Source organism: Schistocerca piceifrons, unplaced genomic scaffold (assembly GCF_021461385.2).
Source record: "Schistocerca piceifrons isolate TAMUIC-IGC-003096 unplaced genomic scaffold, iqSchPice1.1 HiC_scaffold_1396, whole genome shotgun sequence".
Classification (NCBI taxonomy): Eukaryota; Metazoa; Arthropoda; class Insecta; order Orthoptera; family Acrididae; genus Schistocerca; species Schistocerca piceifrons.
The window spans coordinates 1-24,464 of NW_025727231.1; the positions used below are offsets into that span (position 1 = coordinate 1).

The 24,464-nt window shown below is 50.3% G+C and overlaps 42 non-coding genes across 42 annotated transcripts; all 42 read right to left on the reverse strand.

Moving 5' to 3' along the window:
- Window positions 1–483: 483 nt before the first annotated feature.
- Trnaf-gaa lies at window positions 484–556 on the reverse strand. Its single transcript has one exon. It is a non-coding gene; the product is annotated as a tRNA-Phe (tRNA).
- Window positions 557–1,156: 600 nt separating this feature from the next.
- Window positions 1,157–1,238, reverse strand: Trnas-uga. Its single transcript has one exon. It is a non-coding gene; the product is annotated as a tRNA-Ser (tRNA).
- Window positions 1,239–1,931: 693 nt separating this feature from the next.
- On the reverse strand, window positions 1,932–2,013 carry Trnas-cga. Its single transcript has one exon. It is a non-coding gene; the product is annotated as a tRNA-Ser (tRNA).
- Window positions 2,014–2,151: 138 nt separating this feature from the next.
- On the reverse strand, window positions 2,152–2,224 carry Trnak-uuu. The gene has a single exon. It is a non-coding gene; the product is annotated as a tRNA-Lys (tRNA).
- Window positions 2,225–2,762: 538 nt separating this feature from the next.
- Window positions 2,763–2,835, reverse strand: Trnaf-gaa. The gene has a single exon. It is a non-coding gene; the product is annotated as a tRNA-Phe (tRNA).
- A 599-nt stretch (window positions 2,836–3,434) lies between these two features.
- Trnas-uga lies at window positions 3,435–3,516 on the reverse strand. The gene has a single exon. It is a non-coding gene; the product is annotated as a tRNA-Ser (tRNA).
- Window positions 3,517–4,209: 693 nt separating this feature from the next.
- Window positions 4,210–4,291, reverse strand: Trnas-cga. Its single transcript has one exon. It is a non-coding gene; the product is annotated as a tRNA-Ser (tRNA).
- A 138-nt stretch (window positions 4,292–4,429) lies between these two features.
- Trnak-uuu lies at window positions 4,430–4,502 on the reverse strand. Its single transcript has one exon. It is a non-coding gene; the product is annotated as a tRNA-Lys (tRNA).
- A 539-nt stretch (window positions 4,503–5,041) lies between these two features.
- Trnaf-gaa lies at window positions 5,042–5,114 on the reverse strand. The gene has a single exon. It is a non-coding gene; the product is annotated as a tRNA-Phe (tRNA).
- Window positions 5,115–5,713: 599 nt separating this feature from the next.
- On the reverse strand, window positions 5,714–5,795 carry Trnas-uga. The gene has a single exon. It is a non-coding gene; the product is annotated as a tRNA-Ser (tRNA).
- Window positions 5,796–6,488: 693 nt separating this feature from the next.
- Window positions 6,489–6,570, reverse strand: Trnas-cga. Its single transcript has one exon. It is a non-coding gene; the product is annotated as a tRNA-Ser (tRNA).
- A 138-nt stretch (window positions 6,571–6,708) lies between these two features.
- Trnak-uuu lies at window positions 6,709–6,781 on the reverse strand. Its single transcript has one exon. It is a non-coding gene; the product is annotated as a tRNA-Lys (tRNA).
- Window positions 6,782–7,320: 539 nt separating this feature from the next.
- Trnaf-gaa lies at window positions 7,321–7,393 on the reverse strand. The gene has a single exon. It is a non-coding gene; the product is annotated as a tRNA-Phe (tRNA).
- Window positions 7,394–7,992: 599 nt separating this feature from the next.
- Trnas-uga lies at window positions 7,993–8,074 on the reverse strand. Its single transcript has one exon. It is a non-coding gene; the product is annotated as a tRNA-Ser (tRNA).
- Window positions 8,075–8,767: 693 nt separating this feature from the next.
- Trnas-cga lies at window positions 8,768–8,849 on the reverse strand. Its single transcript has one exon. It is a non-coding gene; the product is annotated as a tRNA-Ser (tRNA).
- Window positions 8,850–8,987: 138 nt separating this feature from the next.
- On the reverse strand, window positions 8,988–9,060 carry Trnak-uuu. Its single transcript has one exon. It is a non-coding gene; the product is annotated as a tRNA-Lys (tRNA).
- Window positions 9,061–9,599: 539 nt separating this feature from the next.
- Window positions 9,600–9,672, reverse strand: Trnaf-gaa. Its single transcript has one exon. It is a non-coding gene; the product is annotated as a tRNA-Phe (tRNA).
- Window positions 9,673–10,271: 599 nt separating this feature from the next.
- On the reverse strand, window positions 10,272–10,353 carry Trnas-uga. Its single transcript has one exon. It is a non-coding gene; the product is annotated as a tRNA-Ser (tRNA).
- A 693-nt stretch (window positions 10,354–11,046) lies between these two features.
- Trnas-cga lies at window positions 11,047–11,128 on the reverse strand. The gene has a single exon. It is a non-coding gene; the product is annotated as a tRNA-Ser (tRNA).
- Window positions 11,129–11,266: 138 nt separating this feature from the next.
- Trnak-uuu lies at window positions 11,267–11,339 on the reverse strand. The gene has a single exon. It is a non-coding gene; the product is annotated as a tRNA-Lys (tRNA).
- A 539-nt stretch (window positions 11,340–11,878) lies between these two features.
- Trnaf-gaa lies at window positions 11,879–11,951 on the reverse strand. Its single transcript has one exon. It is a non-coding gene; the product is annotated as a tRNA-Phe (tRNA).
- Window positions 11,952–12,550: 599 nt separating this feature from the next.
- Window positions 12,551–12,632, reverse strand: Trnas-uga. The gene has a single exon. It is a non-coding gene; the product is annotated as a tRNA-Ser (tRNA).
- A 693-nt stretch (window positions 12,633–13,325) lies between these two features.
- Window positions 13,326–13,407, reverse strand: Trnas-cga. The gene has a single exon. It is a non-coding gene; the product is annotated as a tRNA-Ser (tRNA).
- A 138-nt stretch (window positions 13,408–13,545) lies between these two features.
- Trnak-uuu lies at window positions 13,546–13,618 on the reverse strand. Its single transcript has one exon. It is a non-coding gene; the product is annotated as a tRNA-Lys (tRNA).
- A 539-nt stretch (window positions 13,619–14,157) lies between these two features.
- Window positions 14,158–14,230, reverse strand: Trnaf-gaa. The gene has a single exon. It is a non-coding gene; the product is annotated as a tRNA-Phe (tRNA).
- A 599-nt stretch (window positions 14,231–14,829) lies between these two features.
- Trnas-uga lies at window positions 14,830–14,911 on the reverse strand. The gene has a single exon. It is a non-coding gene; the product is annotated as a tRNA-Ser (tRNA).
- Window positions 14,912–15,604: 693 nt separating this feature from the next.
- Window positions 15,605–15,686, reverse strand: Trnas-cga. Its single transcript has one exon. It is a non-coding gene; the product is annotated as a tRNA-Ser (tRNA).
- Window positions 15,687–15,824: 138 nt separating this feature from the next.
- Trnak-uuu lies at window positions 15,825–15,897 on the reverse strand. The gene has a single exon. It is a non-coding gene; the product is annotated as a tRNA-Lys (tRNA).
- A 539-nt stretch (window positions 15,898–16,436) lies between these two features.
- Window positions 16,437–16,509, reverse strand: Trnaf-gaa. Its single transcript has one exon. It is a non-coding gene; the product is annotated as a tRNA-Phe (tRNA).
- A 599-nt stretch (window positions 16,510–17,108) lies between these two features.
- Trnas-uga lies at window positions 17,109–17,190 on the reverse strand. Its single transcript has one exon. It is a non-coding gene; the product is annotated as a tRNA-Ser (tRNA).
- A 693-nt stretch (window positions 17,191–17,883) lies between these two features.
- On the reverse strand, window positions 17,884–17,965 carry Trnas-cga. The gene has a single exon. It is a non-coding gene; the product is annotated as a tRNA-Ser (tRNA).
- Window positions 17,966–18,103: 138 nt separating this feature from the next.
- Window positions 18,104–18,176, reverse strand: Trnak-uuu. Its single transcript has one exon. It is a non-coding gene; the product is annotated as a tRNA-Lys (tRNA).
- Window positions 18,177–18,715: 539 nt separating this feature from the next.
- Window positions 18,716–18,788, reverse strand: Trnaf-gaa. The gene has a single exon. It is a non-coding gene; the product is annotated as a tRNA-Phe (tRNA).
- Window positions 18,789–19,387: 599 nt separating this feature from the next.
- Trnas-uga lies at window positions 19,388–19,469 on the reverse strand. The gene has a single exon. It is a non-coding gene; the product is annotated as a tRNA-Ser (tRNA).
- A 693-nt stretch (window positions 19,470–20,162) lies between these two features.
- Window positions 20,163–20,244, reverse strand: Trnas-cga. The gene has a single exon. It is a non-coding gene; the product is annotated as a tRNA-Ser (tRNA).
- Window positions 20,245–20,382: 138 nt separating this feature from the next.
- Window positions 20,383–20,455, reverse strand: Trnak-uuu. Its single transcript has one exon. It is a non-coding gene; the product is annotated as a tRNA-Lys (tRNA).
- Window positions 20,456–20,994: 539 nt separating this feature from the next.
- Trnaf-gaa lies at window positions 20,995–21,067 on the reverse strand. Its single transcript has one exon. It is a non-coding gene; the product is annotated as a tRNA-Phe (tRNA).
- A 599-nt stretch (window positions 21,068–21,666) lies between these two features.
- On the reverse strand, window positions 21,667–21,748 carry Trnas-uga. Its single transcript has one exon. It is a non-coding gene; the product is annotated as a tRNA-Ser (tRNA).
- A 693-nt stretch (window positions 21,749–22,441) lies between these two features.
- On the reverse strand, window positions 22,442–22,523 carry Trnas-cga. Its single transcript has one exon. It is a non-coding gene; the product is annotated as a tRNA-Ser (tRNA).
- Window positions 22,524–22,661: 138 nt separating this feature from the next.
- Trnak-uuu lies at window positions 22,662–22,734 on the reverse strand. The gene has a single exon. It is a non-coding gene; the product is annotated as a tRNA-Lys (tRNA).
- Window positions 22,735–23,273: 539 nt separating this feature from the next.
- On the reverse strand, window positions 23,274–23,346 carry Trnaf-gaa. The gene has a single exon. It is a non-coding gene; the product is annotated as a tRNA-Phe (tRNA).
- A 599-nt stretch (window positions 23,347–23,945) lies between these two features.
- Trnas-uga lies at window positions 23,946–24,027 on the reverse strand. Its single transcript has one exon. It is a non-coding gene; the product is annotated as a tRNA-Ser (tRNA).
- Window positions 24,028–24,464: the final 437 nt, after the last annotated feature.

Here is a 24,464-nt window from a genome sequence, read left to right on the forward strand (position 1 = left end):
TTACTGTTGTGCAATCGTTGCATGGGGCCGTTACTAATAAAACGTCGCCTAAATGCTGTCTGCAAACTTATCGCGCTAAGCTCGTAACACACTATCGAAGACTGCTGGCACACGATGCAACAACAAATTGCACCAGTTGTTACGTCTCATACGTTGGAGCAGAGAATTGACGTGTTTTGTCGACACTCACTGGGCAATTGGAAAATTCGCAAGCATTTCGAATGCAATGTTTCCCACGTTTTCGCTCATTTCACGGTTCCGTTGAAGACGTTCTTCACCACCTGACACAGAAAAAGGAACGCAGTCGGTAGGGCTTTTTTGATTCTTTTGCTTCAAAGGGAGTTAGTTTTCTAGTGAGTTCGTCTTATGGCATGCACTAGACAACCAGAACTGCTACAGCAGAGAGTCATTTTTGTTGTCAGCTGTAGTTGCATTATCACCAACGCAGAGCAATTCCATTGGCGTCGCATCAAAACGAATACCTGCCGAAACCCGGGATCGAACCAGGGACCTTTAGATCTTCAGTCTCACGCTCTCCCAACTGAGCTATTTCGGCTGACATTGAACGTTGCTGTTTGCATGTGTTCGTTCAGCTCTGCCTCGTTGCCAATTTCACAGTCACCTTCGTCTGATAAGACACAGGGACGCTGAAAGGCGAGCAGCCGATGCAGTGAAGTCCCACACACATTTCTTCTGCTTCCATCATCGTAACAAGCAAACATGTCGACTCGACTCGTGTAATATTCACTTCGCTGACTTCACGTGACGCCGCGCTGACGCTAGAAAACCCGTGCTATGTCGATGCCAGGGGCAACTCGTGTGCAGAGAACGAGACACAAGAAGGAGTGAGCCTCTCCACCGTATGAGAGGCAGTATCTAGCAGATACACACGGTAAAAACATTCGACTTGCGTTAGCTCGTAAATTGCTACACGTCATCGTCTGCAAGCTAAAAAGGACACATCCGCACTGCCCAGTGAGGCGACACTTGTACTAACACCCGGTGGGCGGCTGTGAGACGAGGAGATGAGCTGCGGCTTCTGGGCGCGACTGTAACGCTGCGCCCTGGATCAAATAACTGGTGACCCATGTGTTTAGTAGTGACGCAACTGCTAGGATGCACCTGAACGTCCATCTTTTGAGAGAGAGAAAATTTTCGCAGTCGGCAGGACTCGAACCTACGCTCCCAGAGGGAATCTGATTTCAAGTCAGACGCCTTAACCACTCGGCCACGACTGCCGGTGGCAGAAGCGACTCCCGACAAGTGAAACCGCCATCTTTAGAAGCAATCTGATGGCAGAAAGCGGCGTGGCCTCACTCTTTCCTGTAGGGTTTCCATTAGCCGTTACGAAAGTGTATTAATTTTCGCCCAGACGGGGACTTGAACCCAGGACCCTTTGGTTGAAAACCTAACGCTCTACCGACTCAGCTATGCGGGCCCACGCACGAGCATTATCGTACAGCTGCGTGGTGAGCGAGTGATTCGCATGTTGTAATTACTGGCTTATGGCTCCAATGGCGACTTCACCGACTTCCCACTGACGCACCGCTGACGCTAGTTTTCTGTCGTCTTAAAACGATGGACATACCTCCAAGCAGCTGCGAGATCTTAAGAAAAGAAACGCTGCACCACTGCCTTCGCCGCACTCGAATGATTCAATTGCGATTCTTAAAAAGAATTGAATGTTCGCTCTGTCCAACACTTTCGAGCACATCTGTGTACTCACGATCTCAGCGACGGCTTTCTGCAGTCCCAGCGTCAGTGCGAGGTGAACCGATGGCCACAGTAAGCAGCGGTCGTCGCGAAACTCAGTAGTCTTAAACGGAAACTTTCGTCTTGTTGAGAATGGCGTCACTGGTTTGCACCCGCATTCGCCCACGCATGTCACATGTGTGCGAAAATTTTTGCTCCTCTCTTTACGCAAAATCGCACGCAGCCGGTAGGATTCGAACCTACGCTCCCAGAGGGAATCTGATTTCGAGTCAGACGCCTTAACCACTCGGCCACGACTGCCGGTAGCGCGGCGTTGTCCCGACACATGCAAATGCTACCGTTTGAAGCACTGTGGTGTCAGAAAACGGCGTAGCTGCATTATTTTCCGTAGCGTTTCCACCGCTACCAGACGAATCGCTACCAAAGTTTTAAAATTTCCGCCCGGACAGGGACTTGAACCCTGGACCCTTAGGTTAAAAGCCTAATGCTCTACCGACTGAGCTATCCGGGCTCGCACGACGCTGTGAAACCTCCCACGATGCACAACTATACATTGACTCATGTCCTTTACTGTTGTGCAATCGTTGCATGGGGCCGTTACTAATAAAACGTCGCCTAAATGCTGTCTGCAAACTTATCGCGCTAAGCTCGTAACACACTATCGAAGACTGCTGGCACACGATGCAACAACAAATTGCACCAGTTGTTACGTCTCATACGTTGGAGCAGAGAATTGACGTGTTTTGTCGACACTCACTGGGCAATTGGAAAATTCGCAAGCATTTCGAATGCAATGTTTCCCACGTTTTCGCTCATTTCACGGTTCCGTTGAAGACGTTCTTCACCACCTGACACAGAAAAAGGAACGCAGTCGGTAGGGCTTTTTGATTCTTTTGCTTCAAAGGGAGTTAGTTTTCTAGTGAGTTCGTCTTATGGCATGCACTAGACAACCAGAACTGCTACAGCAGAGAGTCATTTTTGTTGTCAGCTGTAGTTGCATTATCACCAACGCAGAGCAATTCCATTGGCGTCGCATCAAAACGAATACCTGCCGAAACCCGGGATCGAACCAGGGACCTTTAGATCTTCAGTCTAACGCTCTCCCAACTGAGCTATTTCGGCTGACATTGAACGTTGCTGTTTGCATGTGTTCGTTCAGCTCTGCCTCGTTGCCAATTTCACAGTCACCTTCGTCTGATAAGACACAGGGACGCTGAAAGGCGAGCAGCCGATGCAGTGAAGTCCCACACACATTTCTTCTGCTTCCATCATCGTAACAAGCAAACATGTCGACTCGACTCGTGTAATATTCACTTCGCTGACTTCACGTGACGCCGCGCTGACGCTAGAAAACCCGTGCTATGTCGATGCCAGGGGCAACTCGTGTGCAGAGAACGAGACACAAGAAGGAGTGAGCCTCTCCACCGTATGAGAGGCAGTATCTAGCAGATACACACGGTAAAACATTCGACTTGCGTTAGCTCGTAAATTGCTACACGTCATCGTCTGCAAGCTAAAAAGGACACATCCGCACTGCCCAGTGAGGCGACACTTGTACTAACACCCGGTGGGCGGCTGTGAGACGAGGAGATGAGCTGCGGCTTCTGGGCGCGACTGTAACGCTGCGCCCTGGATCAAATAACTGGTGACCCATGTGTTTAGTAGTGACGCAACTGCTAGGATGCACCTGAACGTCCATCTTTTGAGAGAGAGAAAATTTTCGCAGTCGGCAGGACTCGAACCTACGCTCCCAGAGGGAATCTGATTTCAAGTCAGACGCCTTAACCACTCGGCCACGACTGCCGGTGGCAGAAGCGACTCCCGACAAGTGAAACCGCCATCTTTAGAAGCAATCTGATGGCAGAAAGCGGCGTGGCCTCACTCTTTCCTGTAGGGTTTCCATTAGCCGTTACGAAAGTGTATTAATTTTCGCCCAGACGGGGACTTGAACCCAGGACCCTTTGGTTGAAAACCTAACGCTCTACCGACTCAGCTATGCGGGCCCACGCACGAGCATTATCGTACAGCTGCGTGGTGAGCGAGTGATTCGCATGTTGTAATTACTGGCTTATGGCTCCAATGGCGACTTCACCGACTTCCCACTGACGCACCGCTGACGCTAGTTTTCTGTCGTCTTAAAACGATGGACATACCTCCAAGCAGCTGCGAGATCTTAAGAAAAGAAACGCTGCACCACTGCCTTCGCCGCACTCGAATGATTCAATTGCGATTCTTAAAAAGAATTGAATGTTCGCTCTGTCCAACACTTTCGAGCACATCTGTGTACTCACGATCTCAGCGACGGCTTTCTGCAGTCCCAGCGTCAGTGCGAGGTGAACCGATGGCCACAGTAAGCAGCGGTCGTCGCGAAACTCAGTAGTCTTAAACGGAAACTTTCGTCTTGTTGAGAATGGCGTCACTGGTTTGCACCCGCATTCGCCCACGCATGTCACATGTGTGCGAAAATTTTTGCTCCTCTCTTTACGCAAAATCGCACGCAGCCGGTAGGATTCGAACCTACGCTCCCAGAGGGAATCTGATTTCGAGTCAGACGCCTTAACCACTCGGCCACGACTGCCGGTAGCGCGGCGTTGTCCCGACACATGCAAATGCTACCGTTTGAAGCACTGTGGTGTCAGAAAACGGCGTAGCTGCATTATTTTCCGTAGCGTTTCCACCGCTACCAGACGAATCGCTACCAAAGTTTTAAAATTTCCGCCCGGACAGGGACTTGAACCCTGGACCCTTAGGTTAAAAGCCTAATGCTCTACCGACTGAGCTATCCGGGCTCGCACGACGCTGTGAAACCTCCCACGATGCACAACTATACATTGACTCATGTCCTTTACTGTTGTGCAATCGTTGCATGGGGCCGTTACTAATAAAACGTCGCCTAAATGCTGTCTGCAAACTTATCGCGCTAAGCTCGTAACACACTATCGAAGACTGCTGGCACACGATGCAACAACAAATTGCACCAGTTGTTACGTCTCATACGTTGGAGCAGAGAATTGACGTGTTTTGTCGACACTCACTGGGCAATTGGAAAATTCGCAAGCATTTCGAATGCAATGTTTCCCACGTTTTCGCTCATTTCACGGTTCCGTTGAAGACGTTCTTCACCACCTGACACAGAAAAAGGAACGCAGTCGGTAGGGCTTTTTTGATTCTTTTGCTTCAAAGGGAGTTAGTTTTCTAGTGAGTTCGTCTTATGGCATGCACTAGACAACCAGAACTGCTACAGCAGAGAGTCATTTTTGTTGTCAGCTGTAGTTGCATTATCACCAACGCAGAGCAATTCCATTGGCGTCGCATCAAAACGAATACCTGCCGAAACCCGGGATCGAACCAGGGACCTTTAGATCTTCAGTCTAACGCTCTCCCAACTGAGCTATTTCGGCTGACATTGAACGTTGCTGTTTGCATGTGTTCGTTCAGCTCTGCCTCGTTGCCAATTTCACAGTCACCTTCGTCTGATAAGACACAGGGACGCTGAAAGGCGAGCAGCCGATGCAGTGAAGTCCCACACACATTTCTTCTGCTTCCATCATCGTAACAAGCAAACATGTCGACTCGACTCGTGTAATATTCACTTCGCTGACTTCACGTGACGCCGCGCTGACGCTAGAAAACCCGTGCTATGTCGATGCCAGGGGCAACTCGTGTGCAGAGAACGAGACACAAGAAGGAGTGAGCCTCTCCACCGTATGAGAGGCAGTATCTAGCAGATACACACGGTAAAACATTCGACTTGCGTTAGCTCGTAAATTGCTACACGTCATCGTCTGCAAGCTAAAAAGGACACATCCGCACTGCCCAGTGAGGCGACACTTGTACTAACACCCGGTGGGCGGCTGTGAGACGAGGAGATGAGCTGCGGCTTCTGGGCGCGACTGTAACGCTGCGCCCTGGATCAAATAACTGGTGACCCATGTGTTTAGTAGTGACGCAACTGCTAGGATGCACCTGAACGTCCATCTTTTGAGAGAGAGAAAATTTTCGCAGTCGGCAGGACTCGAACCTACGCTCCCAGAGGGAATCTGATTTCAAGTCAGACGCCTTAACCACTCGGCCACGACTGCCGGTGGCAGAAGCGACTCCCGACAAGTGAAACCGCCATCTTTAGAAGCAATCTGATGGCAGAAAGCGGCGTGGCCTCACTCTTTCCTGTAGGGTTTCCATTAGCCGTTACGAAAGTGTATTAATTTTCGCCCAGACGGGGACTTGAACCCAGGACCCTTTGGTTGAAAACCTAACGCTCTACCGACTCAGCTATGCGGGCCCACGCACGAGCATTATCGTACAGCTGCGTGGTGAGCGAGTGATTCGCATGTTGTAATTACTGGCTTATGGCTCCAATGGCGACTTCACCGACTTCCCACTGACGCACCGCTGACGCTAGTTTTCTGTCGTCTTAAAACGATGGACATACCTCCAAGCAGCTGCGAGATCTTAAGAAAAGAAACGCTGCACCACTGCCTTCGCCGCACTCGAATGATTCAATTGCGATTCTTAAAAAGAATTGAATGTTCGCTCTGTCCAACACTTTCGAGCACATCTGTGTACTCACGATCTCAGCGACGGCTTTCTGCAGTCCCAGCGTCAGTGCGAGGTGAACCGATGGCCACAGTAAGCAGCGGTCGTCGCGAAACTCAGTAGTCTTAAACGGAAACTTTCGTCTTGTTGAGAATGGCGTCACTGGTTTGCACCCGCATTCGCCCACGCATGTCACATGTGTGCGAAAATTTTTGCTCCTCTCTTTACGCAAAATCGCACGCAGCCGGTAGGATTCGAACCTACGCTCCCAGAGGGAATCTGATTTCGAGTCAGACGCCTTAACCACTCGGCCACGACTGCCGGTAGCGCGGCGTTGTCCCGACACATGCAAATGCTACCGTTTGAAGCACTGTGGTGTCAGAAAACGGCGTAGCTGCATTATTTTCCGTAGCGTTTCCACCGCTACCAGACGAATCGCTACCAAAGTTTTAAAATTTCCGCCCGGACAGGGACTTGAACCCTGGACCCTTAGGTTAAAAGCCTAATGCTCTACCGACTGAGCTATCCGGGCTCGCACGACGCTGTGAAACCTCCCACGATGCACAACTATACATTGACTCATGTCCTTTACTGTTGTGCAATCGTTGCATGGGGCCGTTACTAATAAAACGTCGCCTAAATGCTGTCTGCAAACTTATCGCGCTAAGCTCGTAACACACTATCGAAGACTGCTGGCACACGATGCAACAACAAATTGCACCAGTTGTTACGTCTCATACGTTGGAGCAGAGAATTGACGTGTTTTGTCGACACTCACTGGGCAATTGGAAAATTCGCAAGCATTTCGAATGCAATGTTTCCCACGTTTTCGCTCATTTCACGGTTCCGTTGAAGACGTTCTTCACCACCTGACACAGAAAAAGGAACGCAGTCGGTAGGGCTTTTTTGATTCTTTTGCTTCAAAGGGAGTTAGTTTTCTAGTGAGTTCGTCTTATGGCATGCACTAGACAACCAGAACTGCTACAGCAGAGAGTCATTTTTGTTGTCAGCTGTAGTTGCATTATCACCAACGCAGAGCAATTCCATTGGCGTCGCATCAAAACGAATACCTGCCGAAACCCGGGATCGAACCAGGGACCTTTAGATCTTCAGTCTAACGCTCTCCCAACTGAGCTATTTCGGCTGACATTGAACGTTGCTGTTTGCATGTGTTCGTTCAGCTCTGCCTCGTTGCCAATTTCACAGTCACCTTCGTCTGATAAGACACAGGGACGCTGAAAGGCGAGCAGCCGATGCAGTGAAGTCCCACACACATTTCTTCTGCTTCCATCATCGTAACAAGCAAACATGTCGACTCGACTCGTGTAATATTCACTTCGCTGACTTCACGTGACGCCGCGCTGACGCTAGAAAACCCGTGCTATGTCGATGCCAGGGGCAACTCGTGTGCAGAGAACGAGACACAAGAAGGAGTGAGCCTCTCCACCGTATGAGAGGCAGTATCTAGCAGATACACACGGTAAAACATTCGACTTGCGTTAGCTCGTAAATTGCTACACGTCATCGTCTGCAAGCTAAAAAGGACACATCCGCACTGCCCAGTGAGGCGACACTTGTACTAACACCCGGTGGGCGGCTGTGAGACGAGGAGATGAGCTGCGGCTTCTGGGCGCGACTGTAACGCTGCGCCCTGGATCAAATAACTGGTGACCCATGTGTTTAGTAGTGACGCAACTGCTAGGATGCACCTGAACGTCCATCTTTTGAGAGAGAGAAAATTTTCGCAGTCGGCAGGACTCGAACCTACGCTCCCAGAGGGAATCTGATTTCAAGTCAGACGCCTTAACCACTCGGCCACGACTGCCGGTGGCAGAAGCGACTCCCGACAAGTGAAACCGCCATCTTTAGAAGCAATCTGATGGCAGAAAGCGGCGTGGCCTCACTCTTTCCTGTAGGGTTTCCATTAGCCGTTACGAAAGTGTATTAATTTTCGCCCAGACGGGGACTTGAACCCAGGACCCTTTGGTTGAAAACCTAACGCTCTACCGACTCAGCTATGCGGGCCCACGCACGAGCATTATCGTACAGCTGCGTGGTGAGCGAGTGATTCGCATGTTGTAATTACTGGCTTATGGCTCCAATGGCGACTTCACCGACTTCCCACTGACGCACCGCTGACGCTAGTTTTCTGTCGTCTTAAAACGATGGACATACCTCCAAGCAGCTGCGAGATCTTAAGAAAAGAAACGCTGCACCACTGCCTTCGCCGCACTCGAATGATTCAATTGCGATTCTTAAAAAGAATTGAATGTTCGCTCTGTCCAACACTTTCGAGCACATCTGTGTACTCACGATCTCAGCGACGGCTTTCTGCAGTCCCAGCGTCAGTGCGAGGTGAACCGATGGCCACAGTAAGCAGCGGTCGTCGCGAAACTCAGTAGTCTTAAACGGAAACTTTCGTCTTGTTGAGAATGGCGTCACTGGTTTGCACCCGCATTCGCCCACGCATGTCACATGTGTGCGAAAATTTTTGCTCCTCTCTTTACGCAAAATCGCACGCAGCCGGTAGGATTCGAACCTACGCTCCCAGAGGGAATCTGATTTCGAGTCAGACGCCTTAACCACTCGGCCACGACTGCCGGTAGCGCGGCGTTGTCCCGACACATGCAAATGCTACCGTTTGAAGCACTGTGGTGTCAGAAAACGGCGTAGCTGCATTATTTTCCGTAGCGTTTCCACCGCTACCAGACGAATCGCTACCAAAGTTTTAAAATTTCCGCCCGGACAGGGACTTGAACCCTGGACCCTTAGGTTAAAAGCCTAATGCTCTACCGACTGAGCTATCCGGGCTCGCACGACGCTGTGAAACCTCCCACGATGCACAACTATACATTGACTCATGTCCTTTACTGTTGTGCAATCGTTGCATGGGGCCGTTACTAATAAAACGTCGCCTAAATGCTGTCTGCAAACTTATCGCGCTAAGCTCGTAACACACTATCGAAGACTGCTGGCACACGATGCAACAACAAATTGCACCAGTTGTTACGTCTCATACGTTGGAGCAGAGAATTGACGTGTTTTGTCGACACTCACTGGGCAATTGGAAAATTCGCAAGCATTTCGAATGCAATGTTTCCCACGTTTTCGCTCATTTCACGGTTCCGTTGAAGACGTTCTTCACCACCTGACACAGAAAAAGGAACGCAGTCGGTAGGGCTTTTTTGATTCTTTTGCTTCAAAGGGAGTTAGTTTTCTAGTGAGTTCGTCTTATGGCATGCACTAGACAACCAGAACTGCTACAGCAGAGAGTCATTTTTGTTGTCAGCTGTAGTTGCATTATCACCAACGCAGAGCAATTCCATTGGCGTCGCATCAAAACGAATACCTGCCGAAACCCGGGATCGAACCAGGGACCTTTAGATCTTCAGTCTAACGCTCTCCCAACTGAGCTATTTCGGCTGACATTGAACGTTGCTGTTTGCATGTGTTCGTTCAGCTCTGCCTCGTTGCCAATTTCACAGTCACCTTCGTCTGATAAGACACAGGGACGCTGAAAGGCGAGCAGCCGATGCAGTGAAGTCCCACACACATTTCTTCTGCTTCCATCATCGTAACAAGCAAACATGTCGACTCGACTCGTGTAATATTCACTTCGCTGACTTCACGTGACGCCGCGCTGACGCTAGAAAACCCGTGCTATGTCGATGCCAGGGGCAACTCGTGTGCAGAGAACGAGACACAAGAAGGAGTGAGCCTCTCCACCGTATGAGAGGCAGTATCTAGCAGATACACACGGTAAAACATTCGACTTGCGTTAGCTCGTAAATTGCTACACGTCATCGTCTGCAAGCTAAAAAGGACACATCCGCACTGCCCAGTGAGGCGACACTTGTACTAACACCCGGTGGGCGGCTGTGAGACGAGGAGATGAGCTGCGGCTTCTGGGCGCGACTGTAACGCTGCGCCCTGGATCAAATAACTGGTGACCCATGTGTTTAGTAGTGACGCAACTGCTAGGATGCACCTGAACGTCCATCTTTTGAGAGAGAGAAAATTTTCGCAGTCGGCAGGACTCGAACCTACGCTCCCAGAGGGAATCTGATTTCAAGTCAGACGCCTTAACCACTCGGCCACGACTGCCGGTGGCAGAAGCGACTCCCGACAAGTGAAACCGCCATCTTTAGAAGCAATCTGATGGCAGAAAGCGGCGTGGCCTCACTCTTTCCTGTAGGGTTTCCATTAGCCGTTACGAAAGTGTATTAATTTTCGCCCAGACGGGGACTTGAACCCAGGACCCTTTGGTTGAAAACCTAACGCTCTACCGACTCAGCTATGCGGGCCCACGCACGAGCATTATCGTACAGCTGCGTGGTGAGCGAGTGATTCGCATGTTGTAATTACTGGCTTATGGCTCCAATGGCGACTTCACCGACTTCCCACTGACGCACCGCTGACGCTAGTTTTCTGTCGTCTTAAAACGATGGACATACCTCCAAGCAGCTGCGAGATCTTAAGAAAAGAAACGCTGCACCACTGCCTTCGCCGCACTCGAATGATTCAATTGCGATTCTTAAAAAGAATTGAATGTTCGCTCTGTCCAACACTTTCGAGCACATCTGTGTACTCACGATCTCAGCGACGGCTTTCTGCAGTCCCAGCGTCAGTGCGAGGTGAACCGATGGCCACAGTAAGCAGCGGTCGTCGCGAAACTCAGTAGTCTTAAACGGAAACTTTCGTCTTGTTGAGAATGGCGTCACTGGTTTGCACCCGCATTCGCCCACGCATGTCACATGTGTGCGAAAATTTTTGCTCCTCTCTTTACGCAAAATCGCACGCAGCCGGTAGGATTCGAACCTACGCTCCCAGAGGGAATCTGATTTCGAGTCAGACGCCTTAACCACTCGGCCACGACTGCCGGTAGCGCGGCGTTGTCCCGACACATGCAAATGCTACCGTTTGAAGCACTGTGGTGTCAGAAAACGGCGTAGCTGCATTATTTTCCGTAGCGTTTCCACCGCTACCAGACGAATCGCTACCAAAGTTTTAAAATTTCCGCCCGGACAGGGACTTGAACCCTGGACCCTTAGGTTAAAAGCCTAATGCTCTACCGACTGAGCTATCCGGGCTCGCACGACGCTGTGAAACCTCCCACGATGCACAACTATACATTGACTCATGTCCTTTACTGTTGTGCAATCGTTGCATGGGGCCGTTACTAATAAAACGTCGCCTAAATGCTGTCTGCAAACTTATCGCGCTAAGCTCGTAACACACTATCGAAGACTGCTGGCACACGATGCAACAACAAATTGCACCAGTTGTTACGTCTCATACGTTGGAGCAGAGAATTGACGTGTTTTGTCGACACTCACTGGGCAATTGGAAAATTCGCAAGCATTTCGAATGCAATGTTTCCCACGTTTTCGCTCATTTCACGGTTCCGTTGAAGACGTTCTTCACCACCTGACACAGAAAAAGGAACGCAGTCGGTAGGGCTTTTTTGATTCTTTTGCTTCAAAGGGAGTTAGTTTTCTAGTGAGTTCGTCTTATGGCATGCACTAGACAACCAGAACTGCTACAGCAGAGAGTCATTTTTGTTGTCAGCTGTAGTTGCATTATCACCAACGCAGAGCAATTCCATTGGCGTCGCATCAAAACGAATACCTGCCGAAACCCGGGATCGAACCAGGGACCTTTAGATCTTCAGTCTCACGCTCTCCCAACTGAGCTATTTCGGCTGACATTGAACGTTGCTGTTTGCATGTGTTCGTTCAGCTCTGCCTCGTTGCCAATTTCACAGTCACCTTCGTCTGATAAGACACAGGGACGCTGAAAGGCGAGCAGCCGATGCAGTGAAGTCCCACACACATTTCTTCTGCTTCCATCATCGTAACAAGCAAACATGTCGACTCGACTCGTGTAATATTCACTTCGCTGACTTCACGTGACGCCGCGCTGACGCTAGAAAACCCGTGCTATGTCGATGCCAGGGGCAACTCGTGTGCAGAGAACGAGACACAAGAAGGAGTGAGCCTCTCCACCGTATGAGAGGCAGTATCTAGCAGATACACACGGTAAAACATTCGACTTGCGTTAGCTCGTAAATTGCTACACGTCATCGTCTGCAAGCTAAAAAGGACACATCCGCACTGCCCAGTGAGGCGACACTTGTACTAACACCCGGTGGGCGGCTGTGAGACGAGGAGATGAGCTGCGGCTTCTGGGCGCGACTGTAACGCTGCGCCCTGGATCAAATAACTGGTGACCCATGTGTTTAGTAGTGACGCAACTGCTAGGATGCACCTGAACGTCCATCTTTTGAGAGAGAGAAAATTTTCGCAGTCGGCAGGACTCGAACCTACGCTCCCAGAGGGAATCTGATTTCAAGTCAGACGCCTTAACCACTCGGCCACGACTGCCGGTGGCAGAAGCGACTCCCGACAAGTGAAACCGCCATCTTTAGAAGCAATCTGATGGCAGAAAGCGGCGTGGCCTCACTCTTTCCTGTAGGGTTTCCATTAGCCGTTACGAAAGTGTATTAATTTTCGCCCAGACGGGGACTTGAACCCAGGACCCTTTGGTTGAAAACCTAACGCTCTACCGACTCAGCTATGCGGGCCCACGCACGAGCATTATCGTACAGCTGCGTGGTGAGCGAGTGATTCGCATGTTGTAATTACTGGCTTATGGCTCCAATGGCGACTTCACCGACTTCCCACTGACGCACCGCTGACGCTAGTTTTCTGTCGTCTTAAAACGATGGACATACCTCCAAGCAGCTGCGAGATCTTAAGAAAAGAAACGCTGCACCACTGCCTTCGCCGCACTCGAATGATTCAATTGCGATTCTTAAAAAGAATTGAATGTTCGCTCTGTCCAACACTTTCGAGCACATCTGTGTACTCACGATCTCAGCGACGGCTTTCTGCAGTCCCAGCGTCAGTGCGAGGTGAACCGATGGCCACAGTAAGCAGCGGTCGTCGCGAAACTCAGTAGTCTTAAACGGAAACTTTCGTCTTGTTGAGAATGGCGTCACTGGTTTGCACCCGCATTCGCCCACGCATGTCACATGTGTGCGAAAATTTTTGCTCCTCTCTTTACGCAAAATCGCACGCAGCCGGTAGGATTCGAACCTACGCTCCCAGAGGGAATCTGATTTCGAGTCAGACGCCTTAACCACTCGGCCACGACTGCCGGTAGCGCGGCGTTGTCCCGACACATGCAAATGCTACCGTTTGAAGCACTGTGGTGTCAGAAAACGGCGTAGCTGCATTATTTTCCGTAGCGTTTCCACCGCTACCAGACGAATCGCTACCAAAGTTTTAAAATTTCCGCCCGGACAGGGACTTGAACCCTGGACCCTTAGGTTAAAAGCCTAATGCTCTACCGACTGAGCTATCCGGGCTCGCACGACGCTGTGAAACCTCCCACGATGCACAACTATACATTGACTCATGTCCTTTACTGTTGTGCAATCGTTGCATGGGGCCGTTACTAATAAAACGTCGCCTAAATGCTGTCTGCAAACTTATCGCGCTAAGCTCGTAACACACTATCGAAGACTGCTGGCACACGATGCAACAACAAATTGCACCAGTTGTTACGTCTCATACGTTGGAGCAGAGAATTGACGTGTTTTGTCGACACTCACTGGGCAATTGGAAAATTCGCAAGCATTTCGAATGCAATGTTTCCCACGTTTTCGCTCATTTCACGGTTCCGTTGAAGACGTTCTTCACCACCTGACACAGAAAAAGGAACGCAGTCGGTAGGGCTTTTTTGATTCTTTTGCTTCAAAGGGAGTTAGTTTTCTAGTGAGTTCGTCTTATGGCATGCACTAGACAACCAGAACTGCTACAGCAGAGAGTCATTTTTGTTGTCAGCTGTAGTTGCATTATCACCAACGCAGAGCAATTCCATTGGCGTCGCATCAAAACGAATACCTGCCGAAACCCGGGATCGAACCAGGGACCTTTAGATCTTCAGTCTAACGCTCTCCCAACTGAGCTATTTCGGCTGACATTGAACGTTGCTGTTTGCATGTGTTCGTTCAGCTCTGCCTCGTTGCCAATTTCACAGTCACCTTCGTCTGATAAGACACAGGGACGCTGAAAGGCGAGCAGCCGATGCAGTGAAGTCCCACACACATTTCTTCTGCTTCCATCATCGTAACAAGCAAACATGTCGACTCGACTCGTGTAATATTCACTTCGCTGACTTCACGTGACGCCGCGCTGACGCTAGAAAACCCGTGCTATGTCGATGCCAGGGGCAACTCGTGTGCAGAGAACGAGACACAAGAAGGAGTGAGCCTCTCCACCGTATGAGAGGCAGTATCTAGCAGATACACACGGTAAAACATTCGACTTGCGTTAGCTCGTAAATTGCTACACGTCATCGTCTGCAAGCTAAAAAGGACACATCCGCACTGCCCAGTGAGGCGACACTTGTACTAACACCCGGTGGGCGGCTGTGAGACGAGGAGATGAGCTGCGGCTTCTGGGCGCGACTGTAACGCTGCGCCCTGGATCAAATAACTGGTGACCCATGTGTTTAGTAGTGACGCAACTGCTAGGATGCACCTGAACGTCCATCTTTTGAGAGAGAGAAAATTTTCGCAGTCGGCAGGACTCGAACCTACGCTCCCAGAGGGAATCTGATTTCAAGTCAGACGCCTTAACCACTCGGCCACGACTGCCGGTGGCAGAAGCGACTCCCGACAAGTGAAACCGCCATCTTTAGAAGCAATCTGATGGCAGAAAGCGGCGTGGCCTCACTCTTTCCTGTAGGGTTTCCATTAGCCGTTACGAAAGTGTATTAATTTTCGCCCAGACGGGGACTTGAACCCAGGACCCTTTGGTTGAAAACCTAACGCTCTACCGACTCAGCTATGCGGGCCCACGCACGAGCATTATCGTACAGCTGCGTGGTGAGCGAGTGATTCGCATGTTGTAATTACTGGCTTATGGCTCCAATGGCGACTTCACCGACTTCCCACTGACGCACCGCTGACGCTAGTTTTCTGTCGTCTTAAAACGATGGACATACCTCCAAGCAGCTGCGAGATCTTAAGAAAAGAAACGCTGCACCACTGCCTTCGCCGCACTCGAATGATTCAATTGCGATTCTTAAAAAGAATTGAATGTTCGCTCTGTCCAACACTTTCGAGCACATCTGTGTACTCACGATCTCAGCGACGGCTTTCTGCAGTCCCAGCGTCAGTGCGAGGTGAACCGATGGCCACAGTAAGCAGCGGTCGTCGCGAAACTCAGTAGTCTTAAACGGAAACTTTCGTCTTGTTGAGAATGGCGTCACTGGTTTGCACCCGCATTCGCCCACGCATGTCACATGTGTGCGAAAATTTTTGCTCCTCTCTTTACGCAAAATCGCACGCAGCCGGTAGGATTCGAACCTACGCTCCCAGAGGGAATCTGATTTCGAGTCAGACGCCTTAACCACTCGGCCACGACTGCCGGTAGCGCGGCGTTGTCCCGACACATGCAAATGCTACCGTTTGAAGCACTGTGGTGTCAGAAAACGGCGTAGCTGCATTATTTTCCGTAGCGTTTCCACCGCTACCAGACGAATCGCTACCAAAGTTTTAAAATTTCCGCCCGGACAGGGACTTGAACCCTGGACCCTTAGGTTAAAAGCCTAATGCTCTACCGACTGAGCTATCCGGGCTCGCACGACGCTGTGAAACCTCCCACGATGCACAACTATACATTGACTCATGTCCTTTACTGTTGTGCAATCGTTGCATGGGGCCGTTACTAATAAAACGTCGCCTAAATGCTGTCTGCAAACTTATCGCGCTAAGCTCGTAACACACTATCGAAGACTGCTGGCACACGATGCAACAACAAATTGCACCAGTTGTTACGTCTCATACGTTGGAGCAGAGAATTGACGTGTTTTGTCGACACTCACTGGGCAATTGGAAAATTCGCAAGCATTTCGAATGCAATGTTTCCCACGTTTTCGCTCATTTCACGGTTCCGTTGAAGACGTTCTTCACCACCTGACACAGAAAAAGGAACGCAGTCGGTAGGGCTTTTTTGATTCTTTTGCTTCAAAGGGAGTTAGTTTTCTAGTGAGTTCGTCTTATGGCATGCACTAGACAACCAGAACTGCTACAGCAGAGAGTCATTTTTGTTGTCAGCTGTAGTTGCATTATCACCAACGCAGAGCAATTCCATTGGCGTCGCATCAAAACGAATACCTGCCGAAACCCGGGATCGAACCAGGGACCTTTAGATCTTCAGTCTAACGCTCTCCCAACTGAGCTATTTCGGCTGACATTGAACGTTGCTGTTTGCATGTGTTCGTTCAGCTCTGCCTCGTTGCCAATTTCACAGTCACCTTCGTCTGATAAGACACAGGGACGCTGAAAGGCGAGCAGCCGATGCAGTGAAGTCCCACACACATTTCTTCTGCTTCCATCATCGTAACAAGCAAACATGTCGACTCGACTCGTGTAATATTCACTTCGCTGACTTCACGTGACGCCGCGCTGACGCTAGAAAACCCGTGCTATGTCGATGCCAGGGGCAACTCGTGTGCAGAGAACGAGACACAAGAAGGAGTGAGCCTCTCCACCGTATGAGAGGCAGTATCTAGCAGATACACACGGTAAAACATTCGACTTGCGTTAGCTCGTAAATTGCTACACGTCATCGTCTGCAAGCTAAAAAGGACACATCCGCACTGCCCAGTGAGGCGACACTTGTACTAACACCCGGTGGGCGGCTGTGAGACGAGGAGATGAGCTGCGGCTTCTGGGCGCGACTGTAACGCTGCGCCCTGGATCAAATAACTGGTGACCCATGTGTTTAGTAGTGACGCAACTGCTAGGATGCACCTGAACGTCCATCTTTTGAGAGAGAGAAAATTTTCGCAGTCGGCAGGACTCGAACCTACGCTCCCAGAGGGAATCTGATTTCAAGTCAGACGCCTTAACCACTCGGCCACGACTGCCGGTGGCAGAAGCGACTCCCGACAAGTGAAACCGCCATCTTTAGAAGCAATCTGATGGCAGAAAGCGGCGTGGCCTCACTCTTTCCTGTAGGGTTTCCATTAGCCGTTACGAAAGTGTATTAATTTTCGCCCAGACGGGGACTTGAACCCAGGACCCTTTGGTTGAAAACCTAACGCTCTACCGACTCAGCTATGCGGGCCCACGCACGAGCATTATCGTACAGCTGCGTGGTGAGCGAGTGATTCGCATGTTGTAATTACTGGCTTATGGCTCCAATGGCGACTTCACCGACTTCCCACTGACGCACCGCTGACGCTAGTTTTCTGTCGTCTTAAAACGATGGACATACCTCCAAGCAGCTGCGAGATCTTAAGAAAAGAAACGCTGCACCACTGCCTTCGCCGCACTCGAATGATTCAATTGCGATTCTTAAAAAGAATTGAATGTTCGCTCTGTCCAACACTTTCGAGCACATCTGTGTACTCACGATCTCAGCGACGGCTTTCTGCAGTCCCAGCGTCAGTGCGAGGTGAACCGATGGCCACAGTAAGCAGCGGTCGTCGCGAAACTCAGTAGTCTTAAACGGAAACTTTCGTCTTGTTGAGAATGGCGTCACTGGTTTGCACCCGCATTCGCCCACGCATGTCACATGTGTGCGAAAATTTTTGCTCCTCTCTTTACGCAAAATCGCACGCAGCCGGTAGGATTCGAACCTACGCTCCCAGAGGGAATCTGATTTCGAGTCAGACGCCTTAACCACTCGGCCACGACTGCCGGTAGCGCGGCGTTGTCCCGACACATGCAAATGCTACCGTTTGAAGCACTGTGGTGTCAGAAAACGGCGTAGCTGCATTATTTTCCGTAGCGTTTCCACCGCTACCAGACGAATCGCTACCAAAGTTTTAAAATTTCCGCCCGGACAGGGACTTGAACCCTGGACCCTTAGGTTAAAAGCCTAATGCTCTACCGACTGAGCTATCCGGGCTCGCACGACGCTGTGAAACCTCCCACGATGCACAACTATACATTGACTCATGTCCTTTACTGTTGTGCAATCGTTGCATGGGGCCGTTACTAATAAAACGTCGCCTAAATGCTGTCTGCAAACTTATCGCGCTAAGCTCGTAACACACTATCGAAGACTGCTGGCACACGATGCAACAACAAATTGCACCAGTTGTTACGTCTCATACGTTGGAGCAGAGAATTGACGTGTTTTGTCGACACTCACTGGGCAATTGGAAAATTCGCAAGCATTTCGAATGCAATGTTTCCCACGTTTTCGCTCATTTCACGGTTCCGTTGAAGACGTTCTTCACCACCTGACACAGAAAAAGGAACGCAGTCGGTAGGGCTTTTTTGATTCTTTTGCTTCAAAGGGAGTTAGTTTTCTAGTGAGTTCGTCTTATGGCATGCACTAGACAACCAGAACTGCTACAGCAGAGAGTCATTTTTGTTGTCAGCTGTAGTTGCATTATCACCAACGCAGAGCAATTCCATTGGCGTCGCATCAAAACGAATACCTGCCGAAACCCGGGATCGAACCAGGGACCTTTAGATCTTCAGTCTCACGCTCTCCCAACTGAGCTATTTCGGCTGACATTGAACGTTGCTGTTTGCATGTGTTCGTTCAGCTCTGCCTCGTTGCCAATTTCACAGTCACCTTCGTCTGATAAGACACAGGGACGCTGAAAGGCGAGCAGCCGATGCAGTGAAGTCCCACACACATTTCTTCTGCTTCCATCATCGTAACAAGCAAACATGTCGACTCGACTCGTGTAATATTCACTTCGCTGACTTCACGTGACGCCGCGCTGACGCTAGAAAACCCGTGCTATGTCGATGCCAGGGGCAACTCGTGTGCAGAGAACGAGACACAAGAAGGAGTGAGCCTCTCCACCGTATGAGAGGCAGTATCTAGCAGATACACACGGTAAAACATTCGACTTGCGTTAGCTCGTAAATTGCTACACGTCATCGTCTGCAAGCTAAAAAGGACACATCCGCACTGCCCAGTGAGGCGACACTTGTACTAACACCCGGTGGGCGGCTGTGAGACGAGGAGATGAGCTGCGGCTTCTGGGCGCGACTGTAACGCTGCGCCCTGGATCAAATAACTGGTGACCCATGTGTTTAGTAGTGACGCAACTGCTAGGATGCACCTGAACGTCCATCTTTTGAGAGAGAGAAAATTTTCGCAGTCGGCAGGACTCGAACCTACGCTCCCAGAGGGAATCTGATTTCAAGTCAGACGCCTTAACCACTCGGCCACGACTGCCGGTGGCAGAAGCGACTCCCGACAAGTGAAACCGCCATCTTTAGAAGCAATCTGATGGCAGAAAGCGGCGTGGCCTCACTCTTTCCTGTAGGGTTTCCATTAGCCGTTACGAAAGTGTATTAATTTTCGCCCAGACGGGGACTTGAACCCAGGACCCTTTGGTTGAAAACCTAACGCTCTACCGACTCAGCTATGCGGGCCCACGCACGAGCATTATCGTACAGCTGCGTGGTGAGCGAGTGATTCGCATGTTGTAATTACTGGCTTATGGCTCCAATGGCGACTTCACCGACTTCCCACTGACGCACCGCTGACGCTAGTTTTCTGTCGTCTTAAAACGATGGACATACCTCCAAGCAGCTGCGAGATCTTAAGAAAAGAAACGCTGCACCACTGCCTTCGCCGCACTCGAATGATTCAATTGCGATTCTTAAAAAGAATTGAATGTTCGCTCTGTCCAACACTTTCGAGCACATCTGTGTACTCACGATCTCAGCGACGGCTTTCTGCAGTCCCAGCGTCAGTGCGAGGTGAACCGATGGCCACAGTAAGCAGCGGTCGTCGCGAAACTCAGTAGTCTTAAACGGAAACTTTCGTCTTGTTGAGAATGGCGTCACTGGTTTGCACCCGCATTCGCCCACGCATGTCACATGTGTGCGAAAATTTTTGCTCCTCTCTTTACGCAAAATCGCACGCAGCCGGTAGGATTCGAACCTACGCTCCCAGAGGGAATCTGATTTCGAGTCAGACGCCTTAACCACTCGGCCACGACTGCCGGTAGCGCGGCGTTGTCCCGACACATGCAAATGCTACCGTTTGAAGCACTGTGGTGTCAGAAAACGGCGTAGCTGCATTATTTTCCGTAGCGTTTCCACCGCTACCAGACGAATCGCTACCAAAGTTTTAAAATTTCCGCCCGGACAGGGACTTGAACCCTGGACCCTTAGGTTAAAAGCCTAATGCTCTACCGACTGAGCTATCCGGGCTCGCACGACGCTGTGAAACCTCCCACGATGCACAACTATACATTGACTCATGTCCTTTACTGTTGTGCAATCGTTGCATGGGGCCGTTACTAATAAAACGTCGCCTAAATGCTGTCTGCAAACTTATCGCGCTAAGCTCGTAACACACTATCGAAGACTGCTGGCACACGATGCAACAACAAATTGCACCAGTTGTTACGTCTCATACGTTGGAGCAGAGAATTGACGTGTTTTGTCGACACTCACTGGGCAATTGGAAAATTCGCAAGCATTTCGAATGCAATGTTTCCCACGTTTTCGCTCATTTCACGGTTCCGTTGAAGACGTTCTTCACCACCTGACACAGAAAAAGGAACGCAGTCGGTAGGGCTTTTTTGATTCTTTTGCTTCAAAGGGAGTTAGTTTTCTAGTGAGTTCGTCTTATGGCATGCACTAGACAACCAGAACTGCTACAGCAGAGAGTCATTTTTGTTGTCAGCTGTAGTTGCATTATCACCAACGCAGAGCAATTCCATTGGCGTCGCATCAAAACGAAGACCTGCCGAAACCCGGGATCGAACCAGGGACCTTTAGATCTTCAGTCTAACGCTCTCCCAACTGAGCTATTTCGGCTGACATTGAACGTTGCTGTTTGCATGTGTTCGTTCAGCTCTGCCTCGTTGCCAATTTCACAGTCACCTTCGTCTGATAAGACACAGGGACGCTGAAAGGCGAGCAGCCGATGCAGTGAAGTCCCACACACATTTCTTCTGCTTCCATCATCGTAACAAGCAAACATGTCGACTCGACTCGTGTAATATTCACTTCGCTGACTTCACGTGACGCCGCGCTGACGCTAGAAAACCCGTGCTATGTCGATGCCAGGGGCAACTCGTGTGCAGAGAACGAGACACAAGAAGGAGTGAGCCTCTCCACCGTATGAGAGGCAGTATCTAGCAGATACACACGGTAAAACATTCGACTTGCGTTAGCTCGTAAATTGCTACACGTCATCGTCTGCAAGCTAAAAAGGACACATCCGCACTGCCCAGTGAGGCGACACTTGTACTAACACCCGGTGGGCGGCTGTGAGACGAGGAGATGAGCTGCGGCTTCTGGGCGCGACTGTAACGCTGCGCCCTGGATCAAATAACTGGTGACCCATGTGTTTAGTAGTGACGCAACTGCTAGGATGCACCTGAACGTCCATCTTTTGAGAGAGAGAAAATTTTCGCAGTCGGCAGGACTCGAACCTACGCTCCCAGAGGGAATCTGATTTCAAGTCAGACGCCTTAACCACTCGGCCACGACTGCCGGTGGCAGAAGCGACTCCCGACAAGTGAAACCGCCATCTTTAGAAGCAATCTGATGGCAGAAAGCGGCGTGGCCTCACTCTTTCCTGTAGGGTTTCCATTAGCCGTTACGAAAGTGTATTAATTTTCGCCCAGACGGGGACTTGAACCCAGGACCCTTTGGTTGAAAACCTAACGCTCTACCGACTCAGCTATGCGGGCCCACGCACGAGCATTATCGTACAGCTGCGTGGTGAGCGAGTGATTCGCATGTTGTAATTACTGGCTTATGGCTCCAATGGCGACTTCACCGACTTCCCACTGACGCACCGCTGACGCTAGTTTTCTGTCGTCTTAAAACGATGGACATACCTCCAAGCAGCTGCGAGATCTTAAGAAAAGAAACGCTGCACCACTGCCTTCGCCGCACTCGAATGATTCAATTGCGATTCTTAAAAAGAATTGAATGTTCGCTCTGTCCAACACTTTCGAGCACATCTGTGTACTCACGATCTCAGCGACGGCTTTCTGCAGTCCCAGCGTCAGTGCGAGGTGAACCGATGGCCACAGTAAGCAGCGGTCGTCGCGAAACTCAGTAGTCTTAAACGGAAACTTTCGTCTTGTTGAGAATGGCGTCACTGGTTTGCACCCGCATTCGCCCACGCATGTCACATGTGTGCGAAAATTTTTGCTCCTCTCTTTACGCAAAATCGCACGCAGCCGGTAGGATTCGAACCTACGCTCCCAGAGGGAATCTGATTTCGAGTCAGACGCCTTAACCACTCGGCCACGACTGCCGGTAGCGCGGCGTTGTCCCGACACATGCAAATGCTACCGTTTGAAGCACTGTGGTGTCAGAAAACGGCGTAGCTGCATTATTTTCCGTAGCGTTTCCACCGCTACCAGACGAATCGCTACCAAAGTTTTAAAATTTCCGCCCGGACAGGGACTTGAACCCTGGACCCTTAGGTTAAAAGCCTAATGCTCTACCGACTGAGCTATCCGGGCTCGCACGACGCTGTGAAACCTCCCACGATGCACAACTATACATTGACTCATGTCCTTTACTGTTGTGCAATCGTTGCATGGGGCCGTTACTAATAAAACGTCGCCTAAATGCTGTCTGCAAACTTATCGCGCTAAGCTCGTAACACACTATCGAAGACTGCTGGCACACGATGCAACAACAAATTGCACCAGTTGTTACGTCTCATACGTTGGAGCAGAGAATTGACGTGTTTTGTCGACACTCACTGGGCAATTGGAAAATTCGCAAGCATTTCGAATGCAATGTTTCCCACGTTTTCGCTCATTTCACGGTTCCGTTGAAGACGTTCTTCACCACCTGACACAGAAAAAGGAACGCAGTCGGTAGGGCTTTTTTGATTCTTTTGCTTCAAAGGGAGTTAGTTTTCTAGTGAGTTCGTCTTATGGCATGCACTAGACAACCAGAACTGCTACAGCAGAGAGTCATTTTTGTTGTCAGCTGTAGTTGCATTATCACCAACGCAGAGCAATTCCATTGGCGTCGCATCAAAACGAATACCTGCCGAAACCCGGGATCGAACCAGGGACCTTTAGATCTTCAGTCTAACGCTCTCCCAACTGAGCTATTTCGGCTGACATTGAACGTTGCTGTTTGCATGTGTTCGTTCAGCTCTGCCTCGTTGCCAATTTCACAGTCACCTTCGTCTGATAAGACACAGGGACGCTGAAAGGCGAGCAGCCGATGCAGTGAAGTCCCACACACATTTCTTCTGCTTCCATCATCGTAACAAGCAAACATGTCGACTCGACTCGTGTAATATTCACTTCGCTGACTTCACGTGACGCCGCGCTGACGCTAGAAAACCCGTGCTATGTCGATGCCAGGGGCAACTCGTGTGCAGAGAACGAGACACAAGAAGGAGTGAGCCTCTCCACCGTATGAGAGGCAGTATCTAGCAGATACACACGGTAAAACATTCGACTTGCGTTAGCTCGTAAATTGCTACACGTCATCGTCTGCAAGCTAAAAAGGACACATCCGCACTGCCCAGTGAGGCGACACTTGTACTAACACCCGGTGGGCGGCTGTGAGACGAGGAGATGAGCTGCGGCTTCTGGGCGCGACTGTAACGCTGCGCCCTGGATCAAATAACTGGTGACCCATGTGTTTAGTAGTGACGCAACTGCTAGGATGCACCTGAACGTCCATCTTTTGAGAGAGAGAAAATTTTCGCAGTCGGCAGGACTCGAACCTACGCTCCCAGAGGGAATCTGATTTCAAGTCAGACGCCTTAACCACTCGGCCACGACTGCCGGTGGCAGAAGCGACTCCCGACAAGTGAAACCGCCATCTTTAGAAGCAATCTGATGGCAGAAAGCGGCGTGGCCTCACTCTTTCCTGTAGGGTTTCCATTAGCCGTTACGAAAGTGTATTAATTTTCGCCCAGACGGGGACTTGAACCCAGGACCCTTTGGTTGAAAACCTAACGCTCTACCGACTCAGCAATGCGGGCCCACGCACGAGCATTATCGTACAGCTGCGTGGTGAGCGAGTGATTCGCATGTTGTAATTACTGGCTTATGGCTCCAATGGCGACTTCACCGACTTCCCACTGACGCACCGCTGACGCTAGTTTTCTGTCGTCTTAAAACGATGGACATACCTCCAAGCAGCTGCGAGATCTTAAGAAAAGAAACGCTGCACCACTGCCTTCGCCGCACTCGAATGATTCAATTGCGATTCTTAAAAA